Below are 15,149 nucleotides of genomic sequence, written 5' to 3'. Positions count from 1 at the left end.
TTATATGACACCGGATAGCCTCTGATATGATCTGACTAGAAGAGGTATGCACGGTAATTTACAGGGAAGATATGAGGCTGGACTCTGTGTGTTCATTAGGATACCGCTACGAGGGTGAGAAACACTGAACAATTCAAGAAAATGATCTCCAGACAGAGGATTAAAAGGCGAATTTGACATAATCAAATGCATCTGCAAAAGCAGTTATAATATGAAGTGCAATACCAATAATTTAAAACTAAATTATTCAATTGAATAATAATGACCTTTTACTCAAGCTAATAAACCTTTGCAAGCATATGAAACACATAAAAGTGACTGCCTTTTTAAACAGAATAATAAAATTGATTAAATAAATGGTGCTCTAATGTATAATTCAGATTTTACCATTAAGAAAATAATTTCTACTGATCTGCTTTAGTATTTTTTTCATTCCTCAGTCAAGGCCCCTACAAATACCTTTCTCATAGATACAGAAAATTATATCTTGTGACAGGGTAGTGTTCTGAATTCTTCATGTAAAAAGACAAGACTGTATGCCACTGTTATTGTATAGAAACATGCATGAAAGGCAAATAATGACATATGTATTTGCATCTGAGTGGGAGGAAGATAGAAGAGGCAAGCAAGGGCACAAGAGGGAGATAGAATCTGTAATGTCACGTGCTGGCTCTAGTTTTGAGCAGGGCATTAGAAAAGAATTGGTGGATCTCAGTGTTGTCATCTGATATTAGCTGTGCAGATGACAGGGGAAAAGGAACTGAAAGGCTGCAGGGCCTGTAGTCATATCTCATCATCCATGACAACAGTACCACTTCTGTGTGTATCAAATGATACAAGTTTAATTTTATAACCTTTCAGAGGACTGCATGCGGAATATTACTCTTGTTTCTGGTAAGCACTGAAGTTTTCTCATCCTAAGCCCCACAGCAGCATAACTTTTGATGCATCTATTATTTTTGGTAGTGGTAGTGCTCTTCAAAGGAATGGAACATGTGGGATCCACTCATGGAAAGAATCCTTTCCTGGCACAGTGGCTTTTCTATGGCTGTCACTCAGAGAAGCTCTCAAGGTTCTTAGAAAAACTCTTGAGGTGGACAAAAGAAAGGGAGAAAAACAAGAACAAAATAGAAAGAATACAGTCAGGGGTCAAGTTGGTTGGGATAAATGTAATATACAATAGGACTATAGAATCTACTTCTCAGCCGTCATCAATCACGCTGGTTGTGCATTTGGTCAGATCTGAAAAGGCTGAAAGGCTCCACCTATTCCTATTTTAAATTGAAAAGAAAGCTGCATTCTGTGTAAAATTTGAAGTTTAGTCAGCAAGCAAAGCCTTTGAAAACTACAAGGCTTCAGGCTTTTGGCCTAACCAAAGTCAGTGATTCAGCCTTTGACTGAAAGAAAAAAAATTTCTTCTGAAGTGTTGCACTAACACCTGACTGGAAGTTGATGCTGAAATATCTTGTACCTACTGCTCTGAGGCAAATCACCAGCTCTGGCACATGGGCCAAATTCTTAATGCCACTTGTGACTGGTAAATTCCCAAACACATTGCCTCGCCCCAGCATCCACTTGGGGTGTGTCACCTGGCCAGGAACACCACTCCATTACACAAGCAAAGCAGCAACAACCTACAAAGACCAATTTCCAAGATGCAGCATTTCAAAACAGCTTTCTGAGTCCAATTGAAACATCTTGAAATTCAGATTTAAAAGTTTGTGATTATTAATCCAGATGAAAAATATGTCAACTTTTTATTTTGGCCAACTTGCCAATATTTTCTCCATACTTTTTTTCATTTCCATCACAATCCTCCTTTTTTGTCAACATAAAGAATAGTTTCTAGTCATTTTCCTATAAGAATATGCATTCTGCAAGTTTAAACTTTCTGGGACATAAATAAAATAATTTTTTATTATGCTACAGGTAGCTTCAGGAAACCAGACCTCTCAGCTAATAATTTTAAATCAGTGAAGGAGGAAAAAATCTAAAAAAAATTACATTGACTCTGGAGAGATTTGGACTTGTTATTTACTTTACTAGGCCGGTACATTACTTGTAAAAACATAACACAGCACATAAGTTTTTAAATTAGAAAAATCATTCATACTTTAGCTTATTTCCTTAAACAATGAAGAAGAAAGCCTCAAAGACCTTCATCACATGAGAGATGGAAAGAAATGGAGGGAGGGAGGGAGGGAGGGAGGGAGGGAGGGAGGGAGGGAGGGAGGGAGGGAGGGAGGGAGGGAGGGAGGGAGGGAGGGAGGGAGGGAGGGAGGGAGGGAGGGAGGGAGGGAGGGAGGGAGGGAGGGAGGGAGGGAGGGAGGGAGGGAGGGAGAGAAAATTTATTTCACCAAATTTCAAGGGTAAATTTGCTGCACAGCCTTCAGACAGCAGTTCTTGAGTAATTCAAGGAGTGTTTTGAACTGCCTGGCACAGTTCTAATTACTACGCATGAAAATAATTATGTAAAAATAAAATATATAGTAATTCATAAAAGATTAAGAAAACATGTATATTATTGTGTTGCATGTTCTTCTTCCATTCTCACATATGGGAGCTGAAATCTTGAAATAGTTACAGATGAAGGAAAATTCTGACTCTAGAAGGCCTTGTATTTATATGAGATTATATACTCTTCCCATTTTATATGTGGCAAACCCCAGAATTAAGACCTCAGTAAATGTTTAAATGGGAATAAGGCTTTAGATATATTGGTACAGAGGTAGGCTCTAATACACACGTGTGGAGTAAGTCTGAAAATCCCTTTATAAAATTGCATGATCATTCCTCTGTACAAGTAAGAGGGAGAATAATAATTACAAAAGATGACCCTCCCTTACTGATTCCATACATTTGTCTGTGGTGCTACAAGAGCCAACCAACCTTCAAAAACCACCCCTCAGCACTGCCCAGCAGAACCAACAGCATCCTGCACCAGTACAGTTGCCTACAGCACAGGACTATTTTGCAGGCTTTAATGACAAAGCCTGAAATTTATAGTCCAATGTATGTGGAGTCACATCATGCATGGCTGAAAAGGTGGTTTCCAGCAAAGCAGGAAGTGTATCAGCAGCTTCAGAAAAGGTCACTGCAAATTATGCTGCCTCATAAAGTGAGCTTACCCAGGCAGAGTGAAAAGAAGACCAAAGGGCAGAGCTATATGATTTCCTAGGGCTCAGAGGAGTTTCAGATACCATAAATTCATTGATGGAAAGCCTGCTCTTAATTTATACTTTCCAGACATTAAAACCCAAAAATTAATCCTTTGATACAACTCTCTGAGGGAAATATGTATTGCTTCATTTTCTTTCTGCTCTCCAGCCTTTGCATCATTGGCATGTTCACAGAAGCAATGAATTGCTTTTCTCCTCCTGCAAAGGCAGCATTGCCACGTGTGGGTGAGTGTCAAAATGTAGGGAGGGTTTTATCTCTCATTCTCCTTGCAAGGGGTGCAGGACAGAGGAGCCTGACAGGCTCCACTGGTGACAGGATGAGTAACATACACGAAACTGGTGTCATGCTCACGACACCAGCTTTATGCATTTGCCTTCAAGGTATCAGGCAAGGCAGTGGTTGTTCTCCAGACACTGTTTCCGTGGTTGATTGGGAGACATGGATACAGAGAGCTCCAGGCCATCTGCAGACTAATCTAAGCATGTGAAGTAAGACCAGTGAAGCTGTAGGGTACCAAATGCCTTCCTTTGCCTGGCCTTCCTTGCCTCTGCAGCATGTGAGCAGAGGGCACAAAGCTTCATCTCTTAACACAGTATAACATTCAGATTTGCTGAGATATGTCAGAGAAACAGCAACACACCTACATTGCCCTGTGACAAATGTTTTTGATGTCAGAAAATCCTTTCTCCCTAGCTATCAAAATGTTCCACCTCAAAACAGGTGTAAGCAGATGTTTAAAAGCATTCTTGTATTTTTTTAGAAACAGCATTCCAAAATCAACTAAAAGAAACTACCAAGTGAGTAACAGCAAAACTGTTATAGTAAAAAATTGCTTCCACCTAGAAAATATGGTTATTATAATTACACTTTCCTTGCTTGTTCTCTATCCTTTTTTTTAACATAATGAAAGTCTTTGTATGTATATATAGGTTTCTGTACTGGCCCATGCACGTATACATACTTTTACTACAGGAAACAACACAGGGTACTATTGGTTCCAAAATTGTTTGTGTAGGCAGAGAAGTCTCTCCGGTGTAGAGTAATCTAGTGCCCTATGAATGGCACTGATAGGAGAGCTGAAGAATACAGAAGAGTAAAACCTTCACTTTGGGAAGTTCATTCAACCAAGTGTGACTTGGTTAAGATAATGCCTTCCCACAGCTATTGCTATGCACAGGGGTCCTCTATATCTTTCAGCACACTTATGTTCTCTTTCCAGTTTGAAAATAGCACTGTGAAGAATGGCATTTGTGTTTTCTGTCTACCTACAAATGAAGCCATAAAAATAACAACTTTGGGTTCAATTCATTAAATGAAATCTCTCTGACCACGTGTGTGTATGTGTGCCTTTGTGTGTGTATATGTTTGGAGGTACTTGGGAGGTCATTACAATGCTTTGCAATGTACTATATGAAGAATATGTATGAGCCAACTGAGAAGCAGCATATTCTGCAGCAAATAAAATGCTGATAATTAAGCATCTAAATGGGACTTAAAACATATGATGGTTAATTATGTTGCTTTTGAATTACACATCAGTTTTCCTCTGTGTTTTTTACCATTAGATATCACAAAGTTCTGTGTCATTTTTATCAATCTATGTGGGGATTTAAAATATGGAAGAATTCACATTTGGTCTTTCTTTAAAATTGATCAATAATCATACAAGAAGACAAATTCATTTTCTGTCACTAAAGGTTTTGTAGCTGTCACAGTAAACAATTTGAAATGTGTTCTTTATCCCATAAAAGAATAAGTTAAACTCTACACAGCCTGCTTGTCTAAGAAAAATGTATATATCTGGATGCTTCTGGAGTCCATCCAGGCTTGGACGTTTGTAGAAGACTCAAGTGGAATCTTCACATTAAATTCATGCTGCTCCTAGAAAAAGTTGATACAAAACTTAATTTAACTTTAGAAGAACTTTAGTAGGTGACTGTTTGTAAAAAGTTGATGTTTGTCTTTTAACCCTGCCAATCAATATCCATATTTTATTTGGGTGAGAAAATACAACAGTCTTTACTATGAATCTACATAGCCTCTTCTTATATATATATGTGTAAAATCATAAAGCCAATATCTCACAGGTTCCCAGCACTGCATTTTCTAGTCCCCTCCCTGTTGAGGAACAGAGATTGCCCTGGTCTAAATGATGCCCCAGAGACTGGATAACAGAAAGGAAATTAATGTTCTTAGAACTGGTGAATTTTTGGTTTCACAAAGCTCATGTCAGACATAGATTTAATTAATTTATCATTAGGCTCAAAGTTATGAATTTACAGCAGTGAAAATGTTTCATCTTTCTTGGACTAGCATGATGATATGGGAGTGTATGGGTGAGAAAATTTATCCAGCATGTCCAAATCATCATAGGGACACCAGCCTTAGGGGAAAATGTGGAAATTCACTCAGAATTCTTGCTGATGTATCAGGTGTCCATTAGCAAGGCTATTTAATGTTCTTTAGCAAGGCTAATACGTTGCAAAGCAGTGACATTTCAAGACTTCTCCATAAAGCTAATAGCCTTTCTCAGAAAGTAATTTTCACATTTACATCAATTTAGCACAGTCTAGATTTGGATAAAGACAAGCATCGCTTTTCTCTGGCCAGTGTTGCCAGGGTGATGATCACCAAACTGTCCCAACACTCCTTCCTCTCTTGTACACTCCCAAACCAGCAGCTGGCTATTCTGAGGAGGACTTAGGCTTGTGTGCACATTCAATTGCAAATGCACTGCAGAAAAGCCCCACAGCTGCCTTGTCACAGTTGAGCTAAGCAACCAAATATTTTAAAATATCAGATAATTGATAAATGCAAAGAAGACAAAAGGAAAAGGATTACAACTTTACAGGATGTTGCCAGACATTTCATCACTGTAGCAAGAAGCCAGGAGAACTGATGTAAATTTCTCCTGCAGTAGCTATATGCATTTTCCCATTAATTCAGTTGCTTTTTCCTTTCATTTGTCCATTATTTTTTGAGTATGCTTTCTCTTTCCTATTGCTCCCCACTCTTCCCCTTGTTTTTTTGTTTTCGCTCTTATTTCTTATTTCTTATTAATGAGTTTCAACATTTTTAATTAAAGTTGACTGCTTGACTGATGCCAGTTCAACCCTCTTTTTCTGGATTTGGCATCCAAATCAAGTTATTCATTAGTAGAGGCCTCTCTTCATTAACTACACAGAGGGATAACAAAAACAAAAACAAACAAAAAAAGACAAAAATGATAAGTGAAAAATGAAGAACAAACTTAACAAACTTCAGGGAGCAGCAACCAGTCTGAAAAGCAGAGCATACTTTGCACTTAGTGTCATTTTTCTGTGTCCCTGTGCCTCCTAAATCCTCAGTTTCCATTATGATTCTAGATGAACATTTATCCTAACCAGCTCCTGAAGGGTCATTGCAATGTTAAAGGCATAAGAAAGTGTCCATGCACTGCCATGAAGAAACAAGAAGTCCTGTCCTCTCTTGACATTCTCCAGAGATCCCCTTCTGTTTCCCGTGAAGCCCCCTATAAATTCACTGTCCCTGTTAGTTTGGAAGTGAGGAATTTTGGACCCCTGTTGTCATATTGCTACAGAATGATTTAGAAACACATAAAACAAGAACAGATTCTGTTGTCTAGCCCCAGATTTTACCATGTGCTATAGACAGTGAGATTTATGTCTAGTTCTCCCTCTCTGCTGTAAAAATATGCCTGCCTCCCTCCCTTTAGTGTCAGTCCTATAAAAGGGAAGCTGTAGTCTGAAGCTGTAGCAACAATGCATAGCCACAATTACAAAGAGCACTAACAATTATCCTGTTCACAGAGAGATACTCACCTAAAATTCAGGACAGGAGGAAAATAAGTATAATAAAGAAAGGAAGGAGAACAGGATCCAGTAAGGAGGTACAAATTTGCTTGCATGGTTTGGATAGACCTTGTTTCTGTGCATGTGAGGTGTGAAGCTCAGAACTGCTCTGCCATGATTGTCAGATGATTTTTTTGGTGGGGGGTGGGGGTCTCCTTGCATGAGGTATTCACCCCAACAAAACAGGACCAAGGGAACAGCTCCTGTCAGCTTCTCTGCACTGCTGAGAACAGTGGGGGCTGTAGGTGTGCAGCAGTGAAGAGAGATGGACCAGGGTACACAATCTGTTATGGCATAAGGTGCAGTAACAGCATAATAGTAAAGTCTGTTCACTGGAAGTTCTGGAAGGAATCAATCAGGGCAGAAAACAGTGCTCATGCTTACTGCTGGGTGCCTGAAGGTGCATCCAGCTCCTTGCAAGGTGGTGCTGCATCAGTTTTACATTTGAAGGAAGGACACAACACAAAAACTCTTCTGCCTCTGAGGAGAACCTCCTGTTTCAGGATGCATAGAAACTTGGAGGTAGATCTGACCTGACTATGACAATTAGTTTTAAAATCTCTTCTCAGCCTGACACCACAGAATATAAATCAAACCACTGTACAGTATCACTGAACAAATGCAGTTAGAGTTCTATTACATAAAAGCAGGGAAATAATATGACTCGAAGGACATTAATACATTATACTCATTACATGGTAGTTTGATGTCAAATATATTAAATATTAAGCAAAATATAATAATCCCTCTAGTAATGTAAAAATGTTCACATTTTTAATCTAGAGATCTCACTGATGAGGCATGATTGTTCAACATCCTAGAAGGCAGCTTTCTAAATTATGCTATTCCCTGTGGCAAGTGCAGGACAGATCACAGACTTAATGGAAGGAGCATTTTCATTTTCCCTGTTGCACAATGGGATTTACATTTCAGCCCTCCAGCAAGCAGAGTTACTCATGATACCTTCTAAATTAGTACCACCTTATAAGTTGCACTCAGGGTACCTCCTAAATTAACAAGTAATACATTTAGGAATCCCTGAAAGGCTCATTATCTCCTGTCTAATATATTATTATCACTGTATATAATTTCTGACACAGTGTGCCCACGCCTTCTTCTAGTGAAAGATTCCCATAGGTTAAGTAGGGCATTGTAGAGGTCCATTTCTAGCTTCCCATTATACCTCTACATCTACAGAGGAATTAAGGATAACTGCAAAAGAATAATTCCTCTGGCCTTTCAGTTTATGTACTTCTGTACCTCCAGAATGACATCAGAAGTGCTGGTCCATTATGTTATCATTCCTATTTGATGGTACAAAAATAAATGCTGTATTCATAGCCCCATCTTCAGATGAAAGAGAGCTGTCATTCCAAGTCTGGGATATCTGCTTCCATATCCCAAGCCCTCCTGTCTGTTTTAGGTACCTACACTGCTGAAGTCACCTTTGAGCTGCTCATGCACCTCTGCTATCACGAGCAGTGTTACTGCTCGTGATAGCAGCAGGAAACAACACGGGGAGAAGAAATGCTGATATTACAGTTCCCGTTGGGAAGAAGCTGCTCATTAATATGCTCTCAGGCTGTCACACTTTGAGATGTTGGTCAAAGGTGTTTGCAAAGCTGAAAATCAAGGAATGTACACCTCTTCAGCCTTGTCTGCGCTAAGAATTTAACTCATTGCTGACAGAACACAGCAGCAGCTAAAGCAGCATGCACAGAGGTTTAGCCAGGGCATGGAGGTATTGCTAACAGCTTAATAATACACCATTCCCAAACCTTGTTCTGAGTTCCCCCCCCTCCACCCCTCATCTGTTTTTACCCCAGAACATGCCTGTGGCACTGGGATTCAGTTGCTTCAAAAGGCTTTGTTCACTTAACATCAGTGTCAGATGTCTTCATCCCACAGAGAGGGCTGCTGGCAGCAGAAAGCTGTTCCTAGGCAAACTGGATCCCTGCAGGCATTTGCTGTGACAAAGGCACCTGAGACTGGGCCTGGCCATCCTCGGCTTGCAGGGGTTACAGCCATTCCTCATTTCTCACTGAAGTCTCTCACTGAAATTCTGTTCTACTTTCCTCCAGCAGGTGTTAGGCAGTGCAAATGCTGAAATTTCTGATGTCAGATGGAATAACCACAATTTTATTTATTTTAGGGTTTATTGTGCTACCTGAAATAAATTGCATCTGTGAGCTTTTAATAATGTTTTTACCTGTAGTTAATAAGCATTGGCAGAAAGATGTCCATCACCTTATTGGAAGAGGGCAGCCAAGAGTTTACACAATAGGAGGGTAGAGTTCCTTTCAGGCTCACCAGAAGTCATATATTATATTTCTTTATGGAGATACCTTCCAGCTGCTCAGAGAGGTAACAAAGAAACAAATCCATCTACAGACTCCCTGTTACTTCTTTTGTGAATAGCCACCATTTGCATTATAAACAATTTAACAAAGACACATTGAGCTAATTTTAACCCCACGACTTTGATGAGTTTAGTCCATTGACTTTGTGGAGGCAAATACAGAGCTGAGTCTTGTTTTTGATTAAGCTCATGAGTACAAAAAACTCTCTCAAAAATTGCCACTGTTGGACCTCAGCCAGCAGAGGCCTATAACCAAATAATGAGAACTTGTTATTACACTTTGATTATAACTGTCTGTTGGCTAATTATGCACAAAATGAGTGTCTCTGATTTTTAATAGATAATCTTGCATCTATTTTTAAAGAACAAAGTCTCTGTTCTCCATTTTGAAGGTCCTGCTAAGCAGTTTAAATATGGTAGATTGGATTCCAGTATGAATAAATTTGATTTGCAACAAGAAACAGATCAACAGATTCTTCTTATCTCAATGCAAATGTTCCCCATCCATGTGAATTAGGAGTCTCAGTAAACTCTGAGTTGACTCTCACAAATTCCTAGAATTCAATTTCCTGAGCAGGAGATAGTATAGATTACTTTGATTTCTAATAAATTTCAACCCTCCCAAGGTTGCTACTGCCAGCAGTGTCTCCTTTTTCAGAGCTGTAGATCTTAAAATATAGGAGTTGGATACTGAGGTTAATAATTAATGTGAAGCCTCCAGATCTTACAGCTATTCCTATCTAAAGTAATCATATGAACTTCCAAGAAGCCAAAAAAGAGTCCAAGTCAGAAGAAATGCATCCTTGATGCAGCCCTTGTGTGCGAAGGCAGAGATTCAGGTCCTTTAGTGATGGAACATCTTCATTCATTACCAGTAGAGACTGGGATTCACATTTTCAATCAATGCAGGAGCTGATTCTATCCCTGGAATTTATGTCTCATCATAGCAAACACTCCATCACAAGCATTTCTCTTTCTGAAATTCAGATTCAGACCCTTCATTGTGAAGATCAGTTCTGCAATAGGAAGCATCTCTGGGTTACCACAGAGGATCTGGTCCCCTAGAATCCCACACTGGCTGCTTCCAGGAGTCTTGCCTCTCTGCATCATTAATGAGTCTAGGAACAGCAGCAGAGATCATGGAGGACAGCTTGAAAGTCTGCGAATCAACAGAAAACCAAAGTTGAACACCCCCAGCAGATAAACTGCCTGGACCTGGTAGCACAGGTACAAAAAGAGTAGGCACCTGAGGAGTGGTCTAATGAGGAAAATTAGTAGATGCTGAAATATGCCAAGAACAGCCTTTTGTCTACAAACACTTTTGAAGCCAAATATCCTAGTATGGGGGATTTTTTTAATGGGGCCTGTTAAATCAGCACCTCCTAAGCTAATGATGTTAGACTATCCCTCCTGCAAAACATCCTTAAGAAATAGGTTAAGCATCCAGAAGGAGGTCATATGTAACGAAATCATTTAATCAAAAAACCATTTCTGATCTGTCCTGGATATATTTTTGGGGAAGTCTTTAAAAAAGTAAGAGTGTTGAATAAAGACCAAAATTATTAGATGCATAAACATGAATATGTGGATTATAGAATTAAATCCATCACAATTGTACATCAAGTGGCTACACCTGTATTTTATGAGTTCTGACAGGTTCAATATTTAGAAATGAGTTTTGAGATCTATGATGGAAGGCATTATACAAAATTCATAATATTGATTAGACTTTTCTGTTATAATTTCTTCAGATATTATAATGTATAAAGGCATTCAGAGATGTAATGAACACTGTGAAAAGGACAGTGTATAAAAACATGGATTGAAACTGACACCAGATTTGCACAAGTAACAGAAAGCCCTTTTACAAGGTGACATAAATACACCATAGGAAAAGGATTGGGCAGCAGCTGTTTGGTTGCTTACACATGCACAGTGCCTGTCTCACTGATGGACAGCTTTAGAGCGGACTGATCTTTCAAAGCCTGAGCACAGGGTCCTGCTACACCGAGAGAGAGAAAACCTTTTATTTATTTATTTAAACAGGGAATGTCTCTAGCAACCATAGTCCAGAAATGTTTATTCAGGAGGCCTGTGGACACAGTTAGGTACATAGGCTGGGCCAGAGGGAAGGCTGGATTTCATCTTGCCCTCCTCAGCTCAGTGCTACATGGGGGCTCTCAGATTTGCTGCCATCTCTGCAGCAGAGCAGGAGACCGCTAAAATCATTTGGCTTTCAGAGGGGAGTACGCAGCAGATGGCACTGTTGCTTTAGCAGTCCTGCATCAGTTTCTTTTCCCCTTTGCAGGAAGTCACAGGTACAATTTTCCTTCCAACATTCTTTCTTTCTGTGGGATTTTTCCCCATTTTTTGTAATCGGTTCCATCCACCCTCAAGTGTGATGCTTCTGTGCCAGGGTCCCTCAGTGTGAGCATCCCCTGGACAGCCCTGCTTTCACCCCACTCCTTGTTTGCCACCACACCAACTCCTAGCATTTGCTTTATGTACGAAAAGCCTTGCTTTTGCATAATAATTTATTCCCATTGGTTCCCATGTATGCCCAATTTAATTAGTTTGTTACATTTCGGTAGTGTTTTTTCTCGGACATTAATAGCATCTTGGGGAAGCTGAGCACGTTTCTGCCGTATCTTTTCACTTGGAGCACACATGGACTTTTATCTCTTTCCATAACTTTGTCTCAGTGATATTTTTTTTTTGTTAGGTTTTCCATGCAAGATGCCTTGAGGTATATCTCCATTCATTTTAAAATTTTTATGCCAAGCAATTTTTTAAAAGGCTAATATTTCTGTGTTTTCCTTACCTTCTTATAACCTGTCATTTAGATGTTGAATTAGTTTAGGCTTTCCTAGATGTGTTTTAATTAGAGAGATACATGCTTATTTACCACTAACTGCATATGCATGAGCAGTCTGATCCTGAAAGCTGCTGAAAGTGTCCAGTAAAATCAGCCAGCATCAAGGCAATTGGAATGTTATTGAAGATAAAATCTTTAAAAAAAAAAAAAAAGAAAAAAAAAAAGAAAAAAGGAACTGTCCTGGCAAATGCTTAATTCTGCCCTTATAAAAACCATAGGCTTGGTACCAAAATATGTAATCCTGAGGTGCCTGGTTACCTGCATGGAAACTGAAACACACTATTTGGTACCCTTTAAAAAATAGTTTGGTGTTTCAGATCAGGAAGGTAAGAGTCTCATAAGGGGAATGGGAGCTGCCTAGTATGGGTATTAGGAAGCCCTGGGCACAGAGAGGTGTCTGAATCATTCCCCACAGTTCAGATCCTGTGTCCTGAACCAAGAGCTGCTGTGCCCCTGAATCCAACAGGTAGAACTCTTGTCTGAGGGTGGTAACCCACATAGCTTCTGCTTGAGCTGGGCATAGAGCACTTTTTTACTCTGGAACATGGGAGGAATGTGGGAGGTGTGGGTACTGGCACATAGTTTATATTTGTCTGAGTAGTAGGAAACCTTCCCATCAAGCTGAGATTTCCCATACCGTATATTTGTCTCTTGCTGTGAAGTGTGGGAGCAGAAAAGAAAAAAATGTGACCTTCATGGAAGATACAATGTCAAAGCAAGCCTAGCTTAAGATCCTGGATGTCAGCATCCCCTCAGGTGGTTGAGGCATTGCTCTTCTTTGCACCTCAGCTTCCCAGTACTTTATGTCAAAAAGAAGGTGGCAAAATGTCACCAGGATTGACTGCTGAGTGCCAAGGTCACATCATAGGTTTGAAATTAGACACTAAATCCTGTTTTGATAACCAAAGTTATATCCATGCTGTGGAAGGCAAGAGCTCTTCCCGCCTCCTGTTGAGGTAAACCATAATCATGCTCTGCTGTCATTGTGAGACAAATATGCTGTCCATCGTCTTGCTGACGGGTTCCTTTGTGCCCTGAGTTTCTTGTAGGGTGATGCAGAGAAATTCAGCATATCCCAGCCTATATCTGGTGGGCACAAGGATTACTGAAAGTACTACATTCCTCATCACCTTTGCTGGTGGTAGCTTTGAGGTAGAAGAATGAGTCCCTGCAGTTCAAGACAGATTTTGTATCTGTCAGAAGCCCACACATATTCCAGAATTCTGAATCTCAATGAGCCACAAGGCACGATAAAACTGGGGGATGCACATTGGAGCAGTGGACTGGCTGAAATGGGAGCACCCATGACTGCAGGTGCAGGAGACTCCTGGCTGCTAGGACCATGCAAAGTATAGGAACTACTAATTCGGCATGAAATTCCAAAAGTCTGTGCTGTCCTTTTGACAATCTGTGAATGTTTGGTCCGTTTGTTAGTTAGAGGAGTTAATTGATGTTGAGGGATTTAGAGAGTGAACACCTGAAGAAGTTAGTTCCTCCCTTCAAAATCCAGGAATTTTCTTCACAGCACAGAAATATTCATCCTCTTAGGCAAGAAGTGTTGCACTTTCAATTTGTGTCTGGCTGCATTTATCATAAAAATTAATCTTACTATGAAAACAATCTCAAGAAAAAAACTGTTTGCTAAGAGAATGAACATGGAAGAAAAATCAGGCAAAACAAAAGCAAATGAATGCAAAATCTTTAGACTGAATTATGTAATCTGTACTCACATAAATATTAACTGGAACTATCCTCACGAGTAGATGTTAAAAAAGCAAATCAGTATCTCATAGGCTTGCTTTTGTTTGAAGACAGCTGGAAAACAATGCATTCTTTAATGATATATGCATGGTAATACAAATTGTATACTCTCCACTAATCTAATACTCATGAAATGAGCACATCCATCATGGAAATTAAACAATAACTTCTTACTTGAACAAATTCTGCAATGAATATGCTACAAAAATAATTAAGAGATAATGTCAATTGGCTAGAACTTTATCATAAGAGAATGGTCTCCATTTGTAAAATTAAAAAAATTATGGACAGTTATAAAATAAAATACCATTACTAGTTTTTCAAACTATGAGGCATATTTTTACAATATTTTATTATATTGATATTGTTTCTATTACATCACTTAATTGAGGATTGCTTTACACAGCTGAGTGATAAGTCTTCTGTAACATTTTGGAAAATCTGGGTCCTGACAAGCTTCAAGAATAGGTTTTTTTTCTCCTACTGAATAGTCAGTTCTATCAATAAAATAATTTCTTATTAATGTCCTACATATATTTGAAGAAAGCTATTTGATTAATGTATATAGTTAACTAGATATAACAAGACATGTTTTGGCTGCATTGCCACCCACTAATTTCTTCGCCAATGTCCATAAGAAAAGAATAAAAATGGTATTTGCAAGCATCAAAAAAACTCTTGCTAATATTTGGTTTCAAATATATGAAGAAGTAGGTTTGGTTCTTATTTAATCTCAAACTTTTCCTTGGAGCAGAAAACACTGACATTTTCATTCCTCTTAGGTATAATGGATTTTGCCATATTTTCTTCCTATTGGCTGCCTCATCTCCTGCACTGCAAAGACAAGCAATGTTTTGCAAAAAATACAAAATGCCTAACAGCCTCTGGGATTCTGCTCAGAGATGGAAGCCAGCATTTAACTCTGAATTCTGCCAAATCTTGTGTGTGTTTCCTAGTAGTTCCCAGCCTTTGTTTTAGATTTACAGCTGTCATTCTAGGCAGCTAACAGATTTTACAAGTAATTTAAGTGCAAAATTGCACGGGTTTACCTCATGTAGAGGTGGAGCCTCTATTTGAATACAGAAACCTGTATTCACATTGTCAAGAGCCCTGATGTGATTAG

Source organism: Passer domesticus, chromosome 1 (genome assembly GCF_036417665.1).
Source record: "Passer domesticus isolate bPasDom1 chromosome 1, bPasDom1.hap1, whole genome shotgun sequence".
In the NCBI taxonomy this organism is placed as follows: Eukaryota; Metazoa; Chordata; class Aves; order Passeriformes; family Passeridae; genus Passer; species Passer domesticus.
Note: the sequence above shows the minus strand (reverse complement) of the source record.